The sequence below is a fragment of the Eleutherodactylus coqui genome, chromosome 1 (genome assembly GCF_035609145.1).
Source record: "Eleutherodactylus coqui strain aEleCoq1 chromosome 1, aEleCoq1.hap1, whole genome shotgun sequence".
NCBI classification, from domain to species: domain Eukaryota; kingdom Metazoa; phylum Chordata; class Amphibia; order Anura; family Eleutherodactylidae; genus Eleutherodactylus; species Eleutherodactylus coqui.
In genome coordinates, this window is record NC_089837.1 from 92699956 (window position 1) to 92716730 (window position 16775).

Sequence of the window (16775 nt, forward strand, 5' to 3'; positions counted from 1 at the left end):
CTCGCTATACCACCATCGTGAACGCTTCAAGCGAGCCCACGTCTCCCTTTTCCTGTAGCTGGACAGCCTGCCTTGCAAGGTGCCTTCTGTCTTTTTTTTGTCAAATGGGTGTTTCCCGGAAAAACGTCCATAGTTATGAGTCACCCAGGCACCTTGGGATCCACGTGCCAAAGAAACAAAAGAGAGCTTCGTCACTGGGTGGGCTTGAACCACCAACCTTTCGGTTAACAGCCGAACGCGCTAACCGATTGCGCCACAGTGACTTGCCAGCCAGCCTGCTCGAACCAAAAGCGCCATCGGGTCAATAGCATTTTTCTCAAAGGACCTTGGGAAGCGAAAGGAGGAAAGAGAAACGAAAGAGAAACAAACGGGAAAAAAGCCTACTTAAAGCGAACCCCGCAGAGTATGATCAGCCTGTTTTCGTTTGCTTTGAAAAATGCCGTGACGGCTTCCGCAGCGTTTCTGTAGTGTAGTGGTTATCACGTTCGCCTAACACGCGAAAGGTCCCCGGTTCGAAACCGGGCAGAAACATGGCCGTCGGTCTCGTTTTTTTAGGCACTGGGCCATAGCTCTTCCCGTTGGCTCCATTAGTGGCATCGATGCAGATCCCGCATCAGTCGACGAGCCGCTCTCGTCTGAGTTTCTGTAGTGTAGTGGTTATCACGTTCGCCTCACACGCGAAAGGTCCCCGGTTCGAAACCGGGCAGAAACACGGCACCTGCCGGTTGGTTTTCTTGCCCCGAGAAAGGCCCTGTTTTCCACCCTCTCAGTGTGGGCTTCGTTGACTCCCAAAAGTAGTCCAAGGGGCCCTTCCACGAACATATTTTGTTTATTTACACATAGCAGTGCTGTCCAGTTTGCAGGACATTGTAAATACTTCACTAACAGAGTTCACGAACTTAGCTCTGAGCTGTATTTTTGGCTGCAGTGTCTGTGGTTGCCCTTTAACAGCTTGGGGCACTATGTGAATGTGTCCTCAATGAGTGAGGAGACCAGGAGTAGTTTTATGGGACCTATCGGTCTGGGGGAATGAGAGTATATGCCTGTTACCTATTTTGCTGCATGAGTAAGGCTCTTTCCTGAAAATCTGCAACTTTGGCAGTCTCTTTAATGGTTAAATGTTAAATGGTTAAATGTTGTTCACAGTTAAAGCTTGTTTGGTTGATTTTGTGCTGTAGTACTGACTTTAAATACAGCATGGAACATAATTCAATGTTGTTTAATTTTTACTTACTAAGGGTGCATTCCCACGAACGTATACCGGCTCGGTTTTCACGCCGAGCCGATATACGTTGTCTTCATGTGCAGGGGGGGAGGCAGGAAGAGCCTAGGAGCAGGAACTGAGCTCCCGCCCCCTCTCTGCCTCCTCTCCGCCCCTCTGCACTATTTGCAATGAGAGGAGGCGGAACAGGGGCGGGGATAAGTTCCAGGAATTAGCCCCACCCCCGTTCCACCTCTCCCCATTGCAAATAGTGCAGAGGGGTGGAGAGGAGGCAGAGAGGAGGCGGGAGCTGAGTTTCTGCTCCTGGGCTCTTCCAGCCTCCCCCCCCCCTGCACATGAGGACAACGTATATCGGCTCGGCGTGAAAACCGAGCCGATATACGTTCGTGTGAACGCACCCTAAAAGTAATGGTTTTGGTGAATAATACTTCAGCCCTTGTCATCCTGAATAAGTTGACCACTGTCTTTATTGAGATAGCACGTGGGTTTAAAAGCTGGTTACTCTATCGTTATAGCGGAATGAATTGTTCCCTTTTTTCCCCATTTCATATCAATGGTTTTTTAGTTTCCCATATTGTCCATTTGTTAAGATGTTTGCATTGTAATTTGTTCTTCCATTTTGTTTCTCCCAGCTGTTATTCATATTTAGATATATTTTACATAAATTTAAGACAGGTGGTCTTTTGACCTTGGTCTTTGGGCCTGTGCATCCTTCGTAAGTGCATCTTCTTAAGTGTATATCAGAATTATACCAGAATTGAACCAGAAGGTACCAGGTACTAGCACCTTTAAACCTATTAAGTGCAAGCAACCCAAGGTATCTATTTGACCACTTAAAGCTGTGTGAATATTTTTCCCCCACATTATTTCATCTTCACTTTTCAAAAACCATAATTTTTTCCTTTTCCCAACAACATCATTACATAATGGACTATTCCTCCTATGATGAGCCATAACTTTTATTCATACCATTTTGAGGTACAAATGGCTTCTTTTAACACTTTTAATACATTTTGTAACAAGTAAAATGTACATACACAGTTTTTTGGCTTAATTTAAGTGATTGCCATTCAGGATTTTGAAAAAATGCCCAACATATTTTACAGCTGGTTATGGAGGCATTGATACCAAATACGTTTTTATTCATTTTCTTTTACAAAAAAAACCTATGTGAAAAATAATAATAATCTTTATTTATATGGCGCCAACATATTCCACAGCGCTTACAATACAGGGGAAATAAAACAAGACAACAGTTACATGAAATAATCAATTGATGGAAACAGTAGGGGTGAGGGTTCTGCTCCAACAAGCTTACATACTACAGATAATGGGGTGATACAGAAGGTAAAGGGGCAGGAGATGTGCACAGTTTGGCGAGTTGGAGAGTGAGGGATGCTACACACACAGACAATGGTCAGGCCATATAGTGGCGGAATCAGGATGACTGCAGGTGCCGGTTGATTACGGCTATCATGGATTGCAGTCTGTGGGACAGGAAGAATGTTATCAGGCGGTGTACAGAGGGGTTTAGTTTAGGGGATTTGGTATGCCTCCCTGGAGAGGTGCGTTTTTAGAGCATGCCTGAACTTTAGCGTGTCAGTGATTGCCGGATATTTTTTGGTAGCGCGTTCCAGAGGACAGGTGCTGCTCTTGAAAAGTCTTGGAGGTGGGTCTTTTTATGTTTTTTAACTATAATACACTTTTTGCTCTATATACTTTTATGGGTCTTGAACATGCATCCTATGATTACAATAATATTTCTTTTGTTACAATACCAGTCATGACAGGCCAAGTGGCTGGCCACCCTAAGCCATAGAAGCCCATGGGCCTTCTGCAATTGCATTTTGGAAAGCTGATGACAACAGAGGGAGCTCCCCCTATGTTAACCACTTACATGTCACAGTGAGCATTGACCCCTGATCCCACTGCAGATGGTGCAAACTCAGCTTTTGAGCCTAGCCCATCTAAATGTCATAAATATACAGCATTTCACACGGACTGCTTCCCTCTCATGACAAATATGTATGTCACTGAGTGGGGAAGAGTTAAACAAGTTTGTTTTTCATCACTAATTACTGCTTCCCTGGCCCTTAAGTTTTTAGAATACCCAATAACCCAGACACCTGCCAAAGAATTATTTATCACCAGCCACTTCCTCCTTCTCTTGCTCATGTAAAGCTTTAAGATCACTTCAAGCCAACTGATTTATTACAAGAGCTTTCAACCTGCTAAGTCTCACAGGCACATGTATTCTACAGTCTGACACAGTGCTACTTTAGCTTACGGTGACTTACATATTTCCCAGACCCCCAGACTTGAGAACAAGCACAAAGGAAAGGTAGGTGCTCCTTTATCCACAGTACCCTTCCAAGTTATGACTCCAGTGCCCTCACTTTCATTCCCCTCATTTGAGGTCCACACCTTCAGAATCTTCCAACATGTCGTAATTATCTACAGGTATGTCTGCACTACTGATTCCAACTATCCATCAGCCTCCATGCTCTGTGCTGCCTACCCCCTGTCTCTTTATATACACTTATCTGTGTGAAAACAATTTGTTAGCTTTTACTACAACAGTCTTGTATCCTTTCTCTTTTTGCCTATAACCTGTTCAACACATACTCTTTTCCTCCTCCCCCTTGTCACCTGGTTGCATTTCCTATGTAATCGATGTGGTATAAATGTAAGACAATGGGTCTTATGGCCTTGCCCCTCTGTGCTGCTCCTTAAGTGTTAAATAGATGTATGCCAGAATTGAACCAGAAGTGACCAGAGAGTAATAAATTAATCCAATACATTTTTTTACTACCTCCTTCTGAACATTTCCCACATAAGGAAACAACACAATGTTTAAGCTAGCACTCATTACCTGACAAGCTGAAATTCGTGGCAGTACGCTTGCATTACTATCACCCTTGCTCCATGATCCAGGTTATTTAGTTACAGCCATGGCTCTATATGAAACCCTGTGCCAGAATATGCTACACCTTCCAACCAATCTATCCAACCCCTTTCCCCAGTCCCTCTCTTTTGTACAGTATGAAGCACACATTCTGTCTGCAATAAGCTTCCTGATATTTATTTTTAATCTATTTATTGAGTTTTGCATAAGAGTATAAATGAAGCAATATACAAAGAAAACACATACAAAAACAAACACAAAAAAACAGCCACTTGAGGAGCAGTGTAAGCAAATGTTATTCAAACCCATAAAAACCACAGGACAGTGATACGTACTCCATAATTACTGCTTGTAATGGCCATCTTGCAGAGATCCACTGCAGAAGAGGAAAGAAAAAGTGGGATCCAGGACTATCAAGTACACCAAAGGGGACTAACTGATATTGGGTCCAATGTAATCGGCTTTACCATGCACACTATTCCTCAGGAATAAAACACAACTTTATACTAGAAGAAAAGCAAATAACAGGAAAAGAAAATAGAAAGGAACAGAAAATAGGAGAAAGAGAGGGAGGCAAGGAAAAGAAAAAAAGAGCTAAAAAAAATATTTTGGCAAAGGAAGTGAAAGAGGGAAGAGGAACACCGTCTGTCTCACTCGAAGAAACCCTGAAATTCAGAGGTATCCAAAACAGAAAACCTTGAGATCGATAAATCCACAGTTCCACTGGGGTCAAGGGAATCCTCAGCAACTAACTACATATTTAGTGATTAATTTCCTAAACAAATTCTACAATGGGTGGAAGTTACCTGCTCTGCCAATGCCTTGGAATCACTGCCCTGACAGCTGCTAGAAAGTGACATAGGATATCCTCTTTTACAGATGAAAGGCCACCTGTAACACTCCAGTTCAAGTTAGGAGCCTTAATATTGTAACCAATGTGAGCAGAGCATGGCCAGGGGAAGCCAGAAGTCAGTGCACAGATAGTATCAGTTGTAGTACAGAGAAGCAGGCAGGTAGTGTAGTCAAGGGAAGCCAAATGTCGGTACACTAGTAGTATCAGATGCAGTATAGAGGAGCAGGCAGGTAGTATAGTCAGGGAAAACCAGAGGTCAGTGTGCAGATATTATCTGTTGCATTTCAGAGAAGCAAGCAGGTGGTGGAGATTGACTATAGGCTTGAAGCACAAATAATCACGCAATGAGGACGTGGAAGGGCCAAGCTTTTATAAGACATTCAATCTAGGAGAACACACAGACACAGATAAAGTCATGCAGGGGAGCTATCCAAAGGGCTGGAGGGCTCAGCAGGTAGAGCCCCTGCCTGGAGTCCAGGAGCTCCTGGGCTCAAGTCCTGATACTTCCTAGAATAATAGAGAGTAAGGTCAGTTAAGGAGCCGCCATACCTGAGCAACAAGTCAGTTTTTTTATACCTTAGGAAAACCGCATTCCAATAAGGCCTAAGGCCTGCACACTCCCACCAAATGGGAAGTATGGCTTCTATTTTCAAATCCCAGCAGCAGGAATCAGAGATTGCTGAAAAAATAAGATTAATGAAGTGTGGGAACTGATACCATCAAGTAAGCAATTTGTAGTTTTTTCTTTCACTACATATGCTATAGACATAAGTGCATTTTCCCAATCAGAGATAGGAATTGAAACAGTTCACTTTCCCAGGCCACAGCAAAGAAAGGTTTCCCCAAAGAAAGAGTATACAGGAGAATGTCGTAGATTTTTTTAAAACGGGGGATGCTCCTGCAAAATAACTTTTCTATCGATGCTGGAGGAGCCTGAAGCCGATAGACTCTAGAGTTGCATTTCAGGAAAGAAACAAATTGAAGACACTCTATCCAGAAGATATATACATCCAGGTGGTTGGCCTGAATTACAGATAACAGGGGTGAGGTAGCATGACTGATCATGTCACCCAACATAAGGGCGCCCACCCATTGGTGATTTTTTTTCCTTTGCGTTTTGCGTTTTTTCTCAAGAGCAATTAGTTTTGAATGTACTCCTGTCCACTGGCGTTTTTTGTTTCAGTCCGTTGCAATTTTTAACATAGGAACTGTCAGTTGCATATGTGTCCTTATTTTTCGCTTAATGCACCCATGAATGTCAATGTAAATTAACGCAAAAAGCCACGAAAATGCCGCGAAAACGCCGCAGGGCTTGTCAGAAACCACTGCTTTCAATGGGATCGGCAGCAGTGCCGACCCCGTTGAAAGCAATGGGATAGCATGCCGCTGACTTCTGCCACAGCTGTGACAGCTGTCACAGCTGTGGCAGAAGTCCGCGGCATTCTCCATATCTTTTCAATGGGGCTAGCGCTGCTGCCGCTGGCCCCATTGAAAAGACTGTCGCAGCGATATCGCAGTGATTTTCTCGCACTGCTCTGCGAGAGTTTTCACTTATTCTCGCAGCGCAGTGGAGAAAAAAACGCTAGTGGGTGGGAGCCCTAATAGAGTAATGCACCAGGCTGGAAAACAAACTTTCCATGGAGGAGCTCCCCCCACCTCACCCCAGAAATCACCACCCAGTCCCTAGTGAGCTAAGCCCACTGTCTGAGTTAAAAACTATTAGAACAGACAATGAAACTCCCGAAAAAAGGAATAATCAGTGCACAAGTAAAAAAAAAAATACTTTGAATCATCAGCTCCAGGCCAACTGAATAGTAGGACATTAGACAGCATTGAGTTCGTAATCTCACTGATGCATATTTACAAATAAAGTTGGTGCTCTAGTACAGAAACAAAGGCAGTAGGAAGGCCCTTAACATTTCAGAATATTGGTTCACTGGTGGATAGCTGCCCCACAATCAGAAGGAAAATGTTGGGGGTATTCCAGGCCAATCCCGCCACTCTGGAAAGGCAATGGAAGGAGGTTCCAATGCAGATAGGAACTCAGGGAGGTCATCTGGAGAATGAAGAGAGTGCACCGAGCCAGCATGCCATACTTGCAAATGGAAGGGGAAGCACAACGTGTAGTTCAAATTACAGCTTCCCAAGGCATCTAAAAGCAACATAGAGCACATCATTTCTGCAGGGTGAGAAGAGATAGGTCTAGCAGGATCTGTAGGGATGCGCTTCTGAATCTGCCTGAGGAGCCCTCTCGAACCGTCTGCGAGATAGCTTCTTTCTGCTGATAACTGTGCATCCTACACATCACATCTTAAAGGCATTTAGGATCTTTTGGTTTAGGGTCCAGGGCCCTATGAACTCTGTCCAGCTGAAGGGGTGAGTCTGGTGAAACCCAAAATGGTATTAAAGATGAATTGCAAAGTGGCATGTAAGTCTGGGTGGGTTCAACAGACTCCGACTATGCCTATATCCACAGATTATTCCGCTGTCCCCTGTTTTCACCATCATCCATCATATCCATGAAATAGGAAAGCTGATAAGGACAAGTGTCAATTCACTTGAAGAGAATCTGCTCTGTCTCTTGAGGGCTCAGTCACACAGGCGCCGACCCGTCCGTGTTCCTGCACTATAAGACAGCCGCACTGCAGGTGCAGATGACTCTATGCACTGCCGGAAGAAAGAACACATGACTGGCTCCATTGCTGGCCATGTGTTCTTTCTTCCGGCGGTGCAAACAGTCGTCTGGACCTACAGTGCAGCCATCTTAGGGCTCAGTCACACAGGCACCGATTCACCCTTATCATGCAGGAACACGGATGGATTGGCGTCTGTGTGACTGAGCCCTGAAGTTTGAATTGCTGACTCAGCTGTCTGCACTCTGGTTTCGAGATTTTGCACTTCAGATTGTAAAGAAGATAGTTTTGCTATGTAGACAGCCTCTATATGCTTCCATATCTTTTCTAGTGGGAATAGCATTGATATGATAAGGCTCCTGTGTCAGTAGCATAGATGAGGCATGAGACACAGGTGAAGTAAAGGTATCTCAAATCACACTAGTTGTTACGGTTCCAAGTCACTTGTTGCAACTGGTCCGGACAACTAGCGTAGTTAGGTAAAGGCAGAGATCAGTATACAGGAGCAGTGATGGTAGTCAAAGGAGCAGGCAGTAGCACAGTCAGGTAAAGACAAGGGTCAGTACATGGAGATGCAATAGTAGTAAAAGGAGCAGTTGTAGCAGAGCTTAACTAAGGGGTTAGAGCATAATAATCACACACTGAGGGACAGGTTTATATAGAGAGTCTAATCAGTGCAGGGTGGAGGTAATCAGGAGCTGGGTTACAGGAGCAAGAAACTGGGCAAGGTTAGCCAGGAAATCTGTCCAGCAGGCTGAATAGCTCACTACGGAGAGACATCACCTGGAGCATAGGAGTTCATGGTTTGACCCCTGACACTAGTGGAATTGCTGGACTGACAAGTAATCAAGAGTAGTAGCCAGAAGGAGAAGGGGCTGCCACCAGAGAATTCTTGAGGGTAGAGGATGTGTTTAACTCTTGAGAGGAAAGACTTGTGATTACAGTGCTAGTAGCCCCATGCCCCCCCCCCCCCCCCCCCCCCCATGTGTCCTGGTATGGTGCCTTAACCTTGCTTTCCTTTACTATCAAGATTTTTTCATGATCTAGTTGCCAAACACTTTAAGTAACTCTTAAAAATGCCTTCTACAAAGCAGCTGTCCCTATACCCCAACCCTCTCAACACAGACCATGGAAAGCTTGGCACATGCCTCTAATACATTTCCTTCTGCAGCACAATTAGTGTGCTGGACACGTGTGGAGAAAATCAGACATCAGCAAATTTTCTCCTTTGCAGGTTGATGCTCAGAATTCACAGTTCTGTCAAACAAGCTTATTTTACTATTTTCATCTCCTCACTATTCAATAATCCAAAATGCCTCCTTGACACTTTTCACTCCCTGCACAGCATATACTTGAGGGTCCAGAAGTATTTGGACAGTGGCACAATTTTTTACAATTTTACCCTCTGCATATCACCACAATAGACTTAACACAAAGCCATCAAGATTGGATTTTAGTGTAGACTTTCAGCATTAATTCAAGGGGGTTAAAAAATATTGCATTAACCATTTAGAAATTCTAGCAATTTTTAAATAGTCCTTCCATTTTCGTAGGTTCAAAATAATTGGACAAAGTAAAACTATAAGTAAAAGGAAAAGTTTTAGTACTTAGCTGCAAATACTTTGAAGTTCACTACTGTTGAAATTCTGAAATGCATTATAATACCAAATTCTGTGCTGGGTTAATGCAGCCACCTTTAGTTACTGCATGTTTTTTTTTTTTTGTCTTTAGATGTTTCATCTGTAAGAGGAAATCATGCTCAACCAGGATGAAGTCAGATGACTATAGGCTCATTTACATGGGACAATTATCATTCAGAGTTGTTCAAATCCTCATGCTCCCACAGGAGTTTGTACAATAGTTGTCCTATGTAAATGCATGCAGAGACTTAAAGGGGTTGTCCCGCGGCAGCAAGTGGGTCTATACACTTCTGTATGGCCATATTAATGCACTTTGTAATGTACATTGTGCATTAATTATGAGCCATACAGAAGTTATAAAAAGTTTTTTACTTACCTGCTCCGTTGCTGGCGTCCTCGTTCCCATGGAGCCGACTAATTTTCGCCCTCCGATGGCCAAATTAGCCGCGCTTGCGCAGTCCGGGTCTTCTCCTGTCTTCAATGGGGCCGCTCGTGCAGAATGCCGGCTCCGTGTAGCTCCGCCCCGTCACGTGCCGATTCCAGCCAATCAGGAGGCTGGAATCCGCAATGGACCGCACAGAAGAGCTGCGGTCCATGGAGGAAGAGGATCCCGGCGGCCATCTTCAGCCGGTAAGTATAGAAGTCACCGGAGCGCGGGGATTAAGGTAAGCGCTGAGCGGGTTTTTTTTTACGTCCCTGCATCGGGGTTGTCTCGCGCCGAACGGGGGGGGGGGGGGGGGGTTGAAAAAAAAAAACCCGTTTCGGCGCGGGACAACCCCTTTAACGATTGAGCAAGAGTTGTTCAGTCATTCAGTTTCTGCATACAGAACTCTGAACGACTAGCCGTTCAGTGCAAACAGCAGTCGTTCAGTTCTGAATAGAGATGATCGAACATGTTCGGCTCCGCCCCTTTTCGCCCGAACACCGAACTTTGCGAGTACTTCCGTGTTCGGGCGAAAAATGTTCGGCGGTCGCCGTGGCAGCGCGGGGGGGTGCGGCGGGGAGTGGGGGGGAGAGGGAGAGAGAGAGGGCTCCCCCCTGTTCCCCGCTGCTGCCGCCCGCGCTGCCACGGCGACCCCCGCCCCCCGGCGGCCCCCGAACATTTACGCCCGAACACTGAAGTGTTCGGGAAAGCCGGTGTCCGGGTGCGTAAGTGTCCGTAACGGACACGTTCGATCATCTCTAGTTCTGAATGACTGTCTGCTTACAGTGAATGGAGAAGGCAGGGGAGAGTGCTCCCTGGCTAACCCACCTCCATGCTAGGAGCACCTTTAGCGATGCCAGCGAGACTCCCTTCTGTGTAACAGCACAGGAGCAATCATCACTTTCATCCAGTGTAAATGGGGCTTAACTCAACCTCTGAAGAATATTCCATTTCTTTGCCATAAAAAACTCTTAAATTGCTTTTGTAGTATGGATTGTGTCATCATCATTATCCATCTATACTGTAAAGCAATGTTCTATTATTTTTACAGCATCTGAATATTAGGCTTGAAGAAGGGAGGGTTTGTGACAACATTTGTCCCAGTCGGTGAGGCAGTCTCTGTAACTTCATGTACTCATTTTCTTTTTTGCATGTATGCTATGGAAGCTGGAAGAAATATAGGATGATGTTACAAACAAAATACTACAAAAGAGTGAGAAGTGGAATCTTCTGTATTCAAATGAAACCCATCTTTACTATATAGTATATATTATAAAGAGATCACTAACATCAAGGAAAGTGAGCATTGAAATATAGATTGTGGCTGTAACTTGATAAAAAGAAGAGGCAGGTGCACTAATTCTACAACTCTGCCAGTTCAGTTGGCAGCCACACATACCTATACCATTTTATATAACTTAACTTCTTTTATATGTATTCCTTTTAATATGATTATATTTATAGAGCCATTATATGTGTCTATTATAATTTTGTCTTTCTTATGAATTTAATTCCAATAAGTATGTCCATATATATATCCAACTTCGTATTTTAATATATATCCACCCTCATATTTGTGGACCAACAGCATATACATGTATATATGCCTGATGATTCTTTTATAATTTATACATCTTGAATACATTATATGCTATCTTCTGAGTATTTAATTACTATTATTGCATACTGCTATAATAATTATATATATATATATATATATATATATATATATATATATATATATATATATACTTCCTTTTTCTTCCCCCTTTTCTCTATATTTGTATGCATCACTGTTTTTGCTTCCCCCTCCTCATTTTTTCTATGTCATTAATGACTCTGTACCTTGTGCCTAACTGCCAATAGACAGTAGCCTAGAGATGATACATGAACCAGTAGCACAGGACACAGTTCACACTCCAACATACTAGGGCTAGCATGCAAGACAAAACAAACACAGAACAGTCCACACCTGATGTCTAGCCACCTGTACAAGACATTGTTCACACACAACATAAACAGGCATGCAGGACTACAAACCCTAGAGTGAAGGGATACCAACTTCCTTGTGCAGAGGGACTGGTGAATATATTTGCAGCAGACCTGTGGAGATTGGCTGGCAGGAGAAACTCCACATCCAACCAGCTCAATTATTCCTCACCTGTGAAGGTGTGCTCCTGAAACCCTGTAGTACAACAGATCCCAGCAGCACAACCTGACACTACCGATAAAGGAGCTTCATGGCCTTAAGAGACCACCACTCATTGGACTATCCCTGCTGATTTATAATATTTAACTACGATGCCTCCAAGTTGTCTTTTATGGTACATAGTTGTTTTTTTTAATTCTAGATTGTTTATGTGCCCAAATAAAATAGAAAATGGTACGTTGAAAGTCTTGTAAAAGGAGGTATAGGGAGGCACCTAAAGAGATATGATAGGTGTGGTAGTGAGGGAGGAGAATGTTGCAAGAAAATGAGTAAGTTAATGATGGTGTGCGGATTCCCATACACTGCACAGGAAAGATTATAGGCAGAGGAATGGCGGAAAACCATAAGGGACAGAAGTTGAAGTAAGATAGTTGCAGTTACAAGATGGCATTTGTTTCATGTGCTTTGAGGTAAAGACAAAGGAAGGCCAGCCCTTCTTCACCATCTGAGGGCACCGCCTTGGCTGTGTCATGGATGATGTAGCTTGACGTATATTAACGTATTTAGTATGTAGTATTTATCCTACCTACCCAGAAAAGGAGAGGGTTATCTAACTTTATTAATTCAGATAATAATTTTTTTAAATAAGGAGGCAAAATAATTTTTTATAGAGAGTGTAGAGAGGTAGTCAACTTGACACCTAGTTATGATATGTATTGTGGTTTGTGTTGAAAGTAAGGGTTAACTCAATACCCCCTAGGGGGATGAGTTAAATATAAATATAAAGTAATAAAAAGAACCCTTTTGTGCTGCGCTGCATGGGAGATCGCTGAGTGTTAATCACCACCAAATGGCTGATTACTGACAACCACTGAAAAGGTTTATTAACCAAAAACAAAAAGACAAAGTACATAAACACAAGAATGCAACGCGTTTCGGCAGGTGCAAGTTCCGCCTTTCTCAAGCATAAGTGAACTAGTAATACAGTGCTTTAAATACCCTAAGCATAATCTATTGGCGTATCACAACACAGTACCTTAATGAGGCGCCATCGGGCATATGGTGCCGGCAGTGATGCCGGTAGCGTCATCGTTTGAAGTGGGCGCGCACTACGTCCTACGTGATTGCGCGCTGGCGTAGGAATAGACTACGCCCATCATTTTGAAGGCGCCGTAACGTCGCCAACGTGGTGACATAGTGAGATGCACTGAAGGTTTAGTTGGGTGTTACAAATGTAATAAACCTAGGTGTACATGCTGTATGACAATAATGCACGGCAGAAAGGAAGTTTTCCTAAATCGGGAACAAAAGACGTTTACTATCAATCAGTTTTTAAATTGTGGGTCAACTTTTTTAGTTTATCTATTAGAATGTCCATGTGGATTGCAGTACGTGGGACGCCCCACAAATACCCTTAGGAAACGTATTAATAAACATCGATTTAATATTTCTGTAGGTTTCCCCAAACACAGTGTCTCACGACATTTTTTGGAGCAACACGATAAAGACCATATGGAATTGAAGGTAACTCCCCTTGAAAGAATCACCTCGAAGTCATTCACCCACTTGAAAACTCGCGAGATGTACTGGATTTTTCGATTAGACACCCTCACCCAGAAAGGTTTGAATGAAATTTTAGAAAAAATTAAAAAAAAAATTTGAATGATTTTTTAAATAAATTACCTAATTTTAGAATATTTAGGATAGTATTTATGTGTTTATGTAAAGTATCCCTTTTTGGTGGGCTTCATAAATATTATATTATACCCTCGTATTTGGCTAAGCGTATACACATATATATATATAGTTTTAATTTCTATTAGTGCATTGTATATATACAGTATATACAATGTATATTGATGTATAGAATGTATATGTAGAGGAGTTTTTAGTATATATTCACTCCCCCCATCTATAAGGGTGCGGGCAGACGAGCGTAGGCGTATTTACGTTCGCACGAGCGCAACGTATAATCGCCCGAGCGATCGTTTTTCACCGATCACGACCAGAGCTAGAAAGCGCATTTTCGTTTGTTCCTACTTTGCAAACAGTCTTTTCGGCGATCAAATTTGCGTTGACGCGTATTTCGGTCGCATATGTTCCGGTTTTTTTCGAATTGCCGTTTTTACGCGCCGTAAAATCGCCCATGTGAACGAATACATTCGAAACCATTGCCTCAGATGGTCACGTATATACGTTTGGTCGCAAAAACGCGCCGTTTATGCGCTCGTCTGCCCGCACCCTAAGTGTATTATAATTTATTTATTAATGTGTTACAATTTCTGTATTATAATTTATTGATTAGTGTGTTATAATTTTTTGTTTTTTCCTTTGGACATGATAGTTTTTAGTGGATTATGAATTTACATGTAGCATTATCCCCTAGTTTATGGTGGTGATTAGATGTTAGTACTTTGGTATTAGAGATGAGCGAACGTACTCGTTACGAGTACTTACGCACCCGAGCAGCGCCATTTTCGAGTACAGCAGTACTCGCGCGTAAAGATTCGGGGGGCGCCGTGGCGGCACGGGGGGTAGCAGTGGGGAGTGGGGGGGAGAGGGAGAGAGAGAGGGCTCCCCCCTGTTCCCCGCTGCTCCCCCCCGCACCGCCGCGCCTCTCCCAGCCCCCCGGCGCTCCCCGAATCTTTACGCCCGAGTACTGAAGTACTCGAAAATGGCGGTACTCGGGTGCGTAAGTACTCATTACGAGTACGTTCGCTCATCTCTATTTGGTATGTTTACAACTCACTGTCTATTCACTCTGAGTTGTATCCTGGACTACATCCACTTGTCGACTGCATCATTATATCCCTTAATGGAACGCACACAACCTTTGTATGGATCACGACATCGCTTTTTTGGTGACGTCGTGACGCTTTCAAATGGCACGCACGCAATCCACGCCCTGCTGTGAGCCGCATCCTTCAGTGCGTCTCACTATATCACCACGCTGGCGACGTCACGGTGCCTTCAACGTGGTGGGCGTAGTCTATTCCTATGCCAGCACACAATCACGTAGGACGTAGTGCGCGCCCACTTCAAACGATGATGCCCGATGGCGCCTCAATAAGGTACTGTGTTGTGATACGCCAATAGATTATGCTTAGGGTATTTAAAGCACTGTATTACTAGTTCACTTATGCTTGAGAAAGGCGGAACTTGCACCCGCCGAAACGCGTTGCATTCTTGTGTTTATGTACTTTGTCTTTTTGTTTTTGGTTAATAAACCTTTTCAGTGGTTGTCAGTAATCAGCCATTTGGTGGTGATTAACACTCAGCGATCTCCCATGCAGCGCAGCACAAAAGGGTTCTTTTATTACTTTATATTTATATTTAACTCATCCCCCTAGGGGGTATTGAGTTAACCCTTGGTGCTAGCTCTCCATTAAGTTGGATTCAGGAAGATCACTTGCTGGAAAAAGAAACCTTGTTAAAACCGACTTGGACTCTGGGTGCAGGCGCATTCCATGGGGAGCGTGCCCTGCACCAGGTGAGTGGGTTTTCATCTTGGATTTTTTGATACTATCTGTGGAGTCAGGCGCTCTCCCTGATCTTGCTTTCTTTTTTTCTAAGAGTTGGGATAGGAAGTGAGTGAAAAATTTTAGGACCCAGAATTGAGACATTGCTATCATGGGCTTTATACAGGCCATTATAATAGTTAAAAAAAGTTTTGTATATAAGGTGGCAGATGGATTTTGTAGTTCTCTGTGGAGTATTTACTTTAAAGATCATGTTGACCGCTGTCTTTCTCGGAGCTTAGAACCAGGAGTTGGTTTGGTTTATTGGCAAATTTAAAATAGCTAGCTCCAGTCCCCTGAAGGGCCTACTCCACCCAGTGGGATAAAATTGTGTTAATTTGTAGTTTGATGTCTGAAGGGTAGTGCTGGTTAAAGCCTTCTAGATGGAAAAATTGTCTTTCTAAAGCTGAAACAGTTCAATTTTTTTCTTTTTTTTCTGCAAAGCTAGTTTAATTTGCTGTCTTCTAATGTATGCCTGATGTAAGAGCCATAGCCAAATAGAGGTAGAGTCAAACGTGGTATTGTTGTTTAAGTATTCAGAGAGCTCATTTGAAATTTGGGGGAAAATCAAGGGGTCCCTTAGCTGAGATTCATTTAGTCTCCATCTGGATCTAAGAGGCAGAGTAGATGACCATAAAACAGATGCCACAACAATGTCATGATCCGACCAGGAGCAGGGTAAATGTCTAATTGCCATAAAGTAACAGAGAGAAGTAGACCACAATATACAATCTAGTCATATGAATGAAAAACTGTGGAGAAATGTGTAAAACTCTTTTTAGTACTGTAATGGATTGTAATAAACAAAGTAAAATGTATATTGCAAATATGTGTTTCTTTTCCTCACTACTAGCACAGCTCCCCCTGCCACCATGTTCCTAACAGTTTACCCAAGATGGCGCATTCCTCGTCCAGCAATTCCAAGATAAGGACGTCAGCTCTTGGAGGAAGAGACCCATACAAGACAATCACCAATCAGCAACAGATTCGTACTTCATGATATATTAACTATGCACACTTTCTATAAAACCTCATGCAGCTTGATTAAAATAAAGCAGTGTCATTCAGTTGAATAGCAGGTGTGTCAGCGTGTGATTCTTCCGTGCATGCACAGGCCTCAGGCCTTAAACCTTTTAATCAGGAAGGGGACAGATATTCATCAGGTATATTAGTACCAATCCATAACAAATGGTGAGCCAGATGGGACCCCCGGTTTTGGACTGCTAGTTTAGCCGAGAGAAAAGTCGCTGGAGCCGGACCAAGCAAACGGATGCCATTGAGAAGACTGATCACCTCCTAGAGTACAATAGGACATGTTATCTTAGCGGTACACCAGTCTCCCTGTTGGCCGGTTTCTGTGACATATACGGCTGGTCGGCTGCCACCAAAGACAAGTAATATTCTTACCCGGTGTCTGTTAACCCCATACCT

At 43.3% G+C, this 16775-nt stretch overlaps 2 non-coding genes across 2 annotated transcripts; both read left to right on the forward strand.

The window, feature by feature from the left end:
- The first annotated feature begins 458 nt into the window (after positions 1–458).
- TRNAV-AAC (transfer RNA valine (anticodon AAC)) lies at positions 459–531 on the forward strand. Its single transcript has one exon. It is a non-coding gene; the product is annotated as a tRNA-Val (tRNA).
- A 108-nt stretch (positions 532–639) lies between these two features.
- On the forward strand, positions 640–712 carry TRNAV-CAC (transfer RNA valine (anticodon CAC)). Its single transcript has one exon. It is a non-coding gene; the product is annotated as a tRNA-Val (tRNA).
- The last annotated feature ends 16063 nt before the right edge of the window (positions 713–16775 follow it).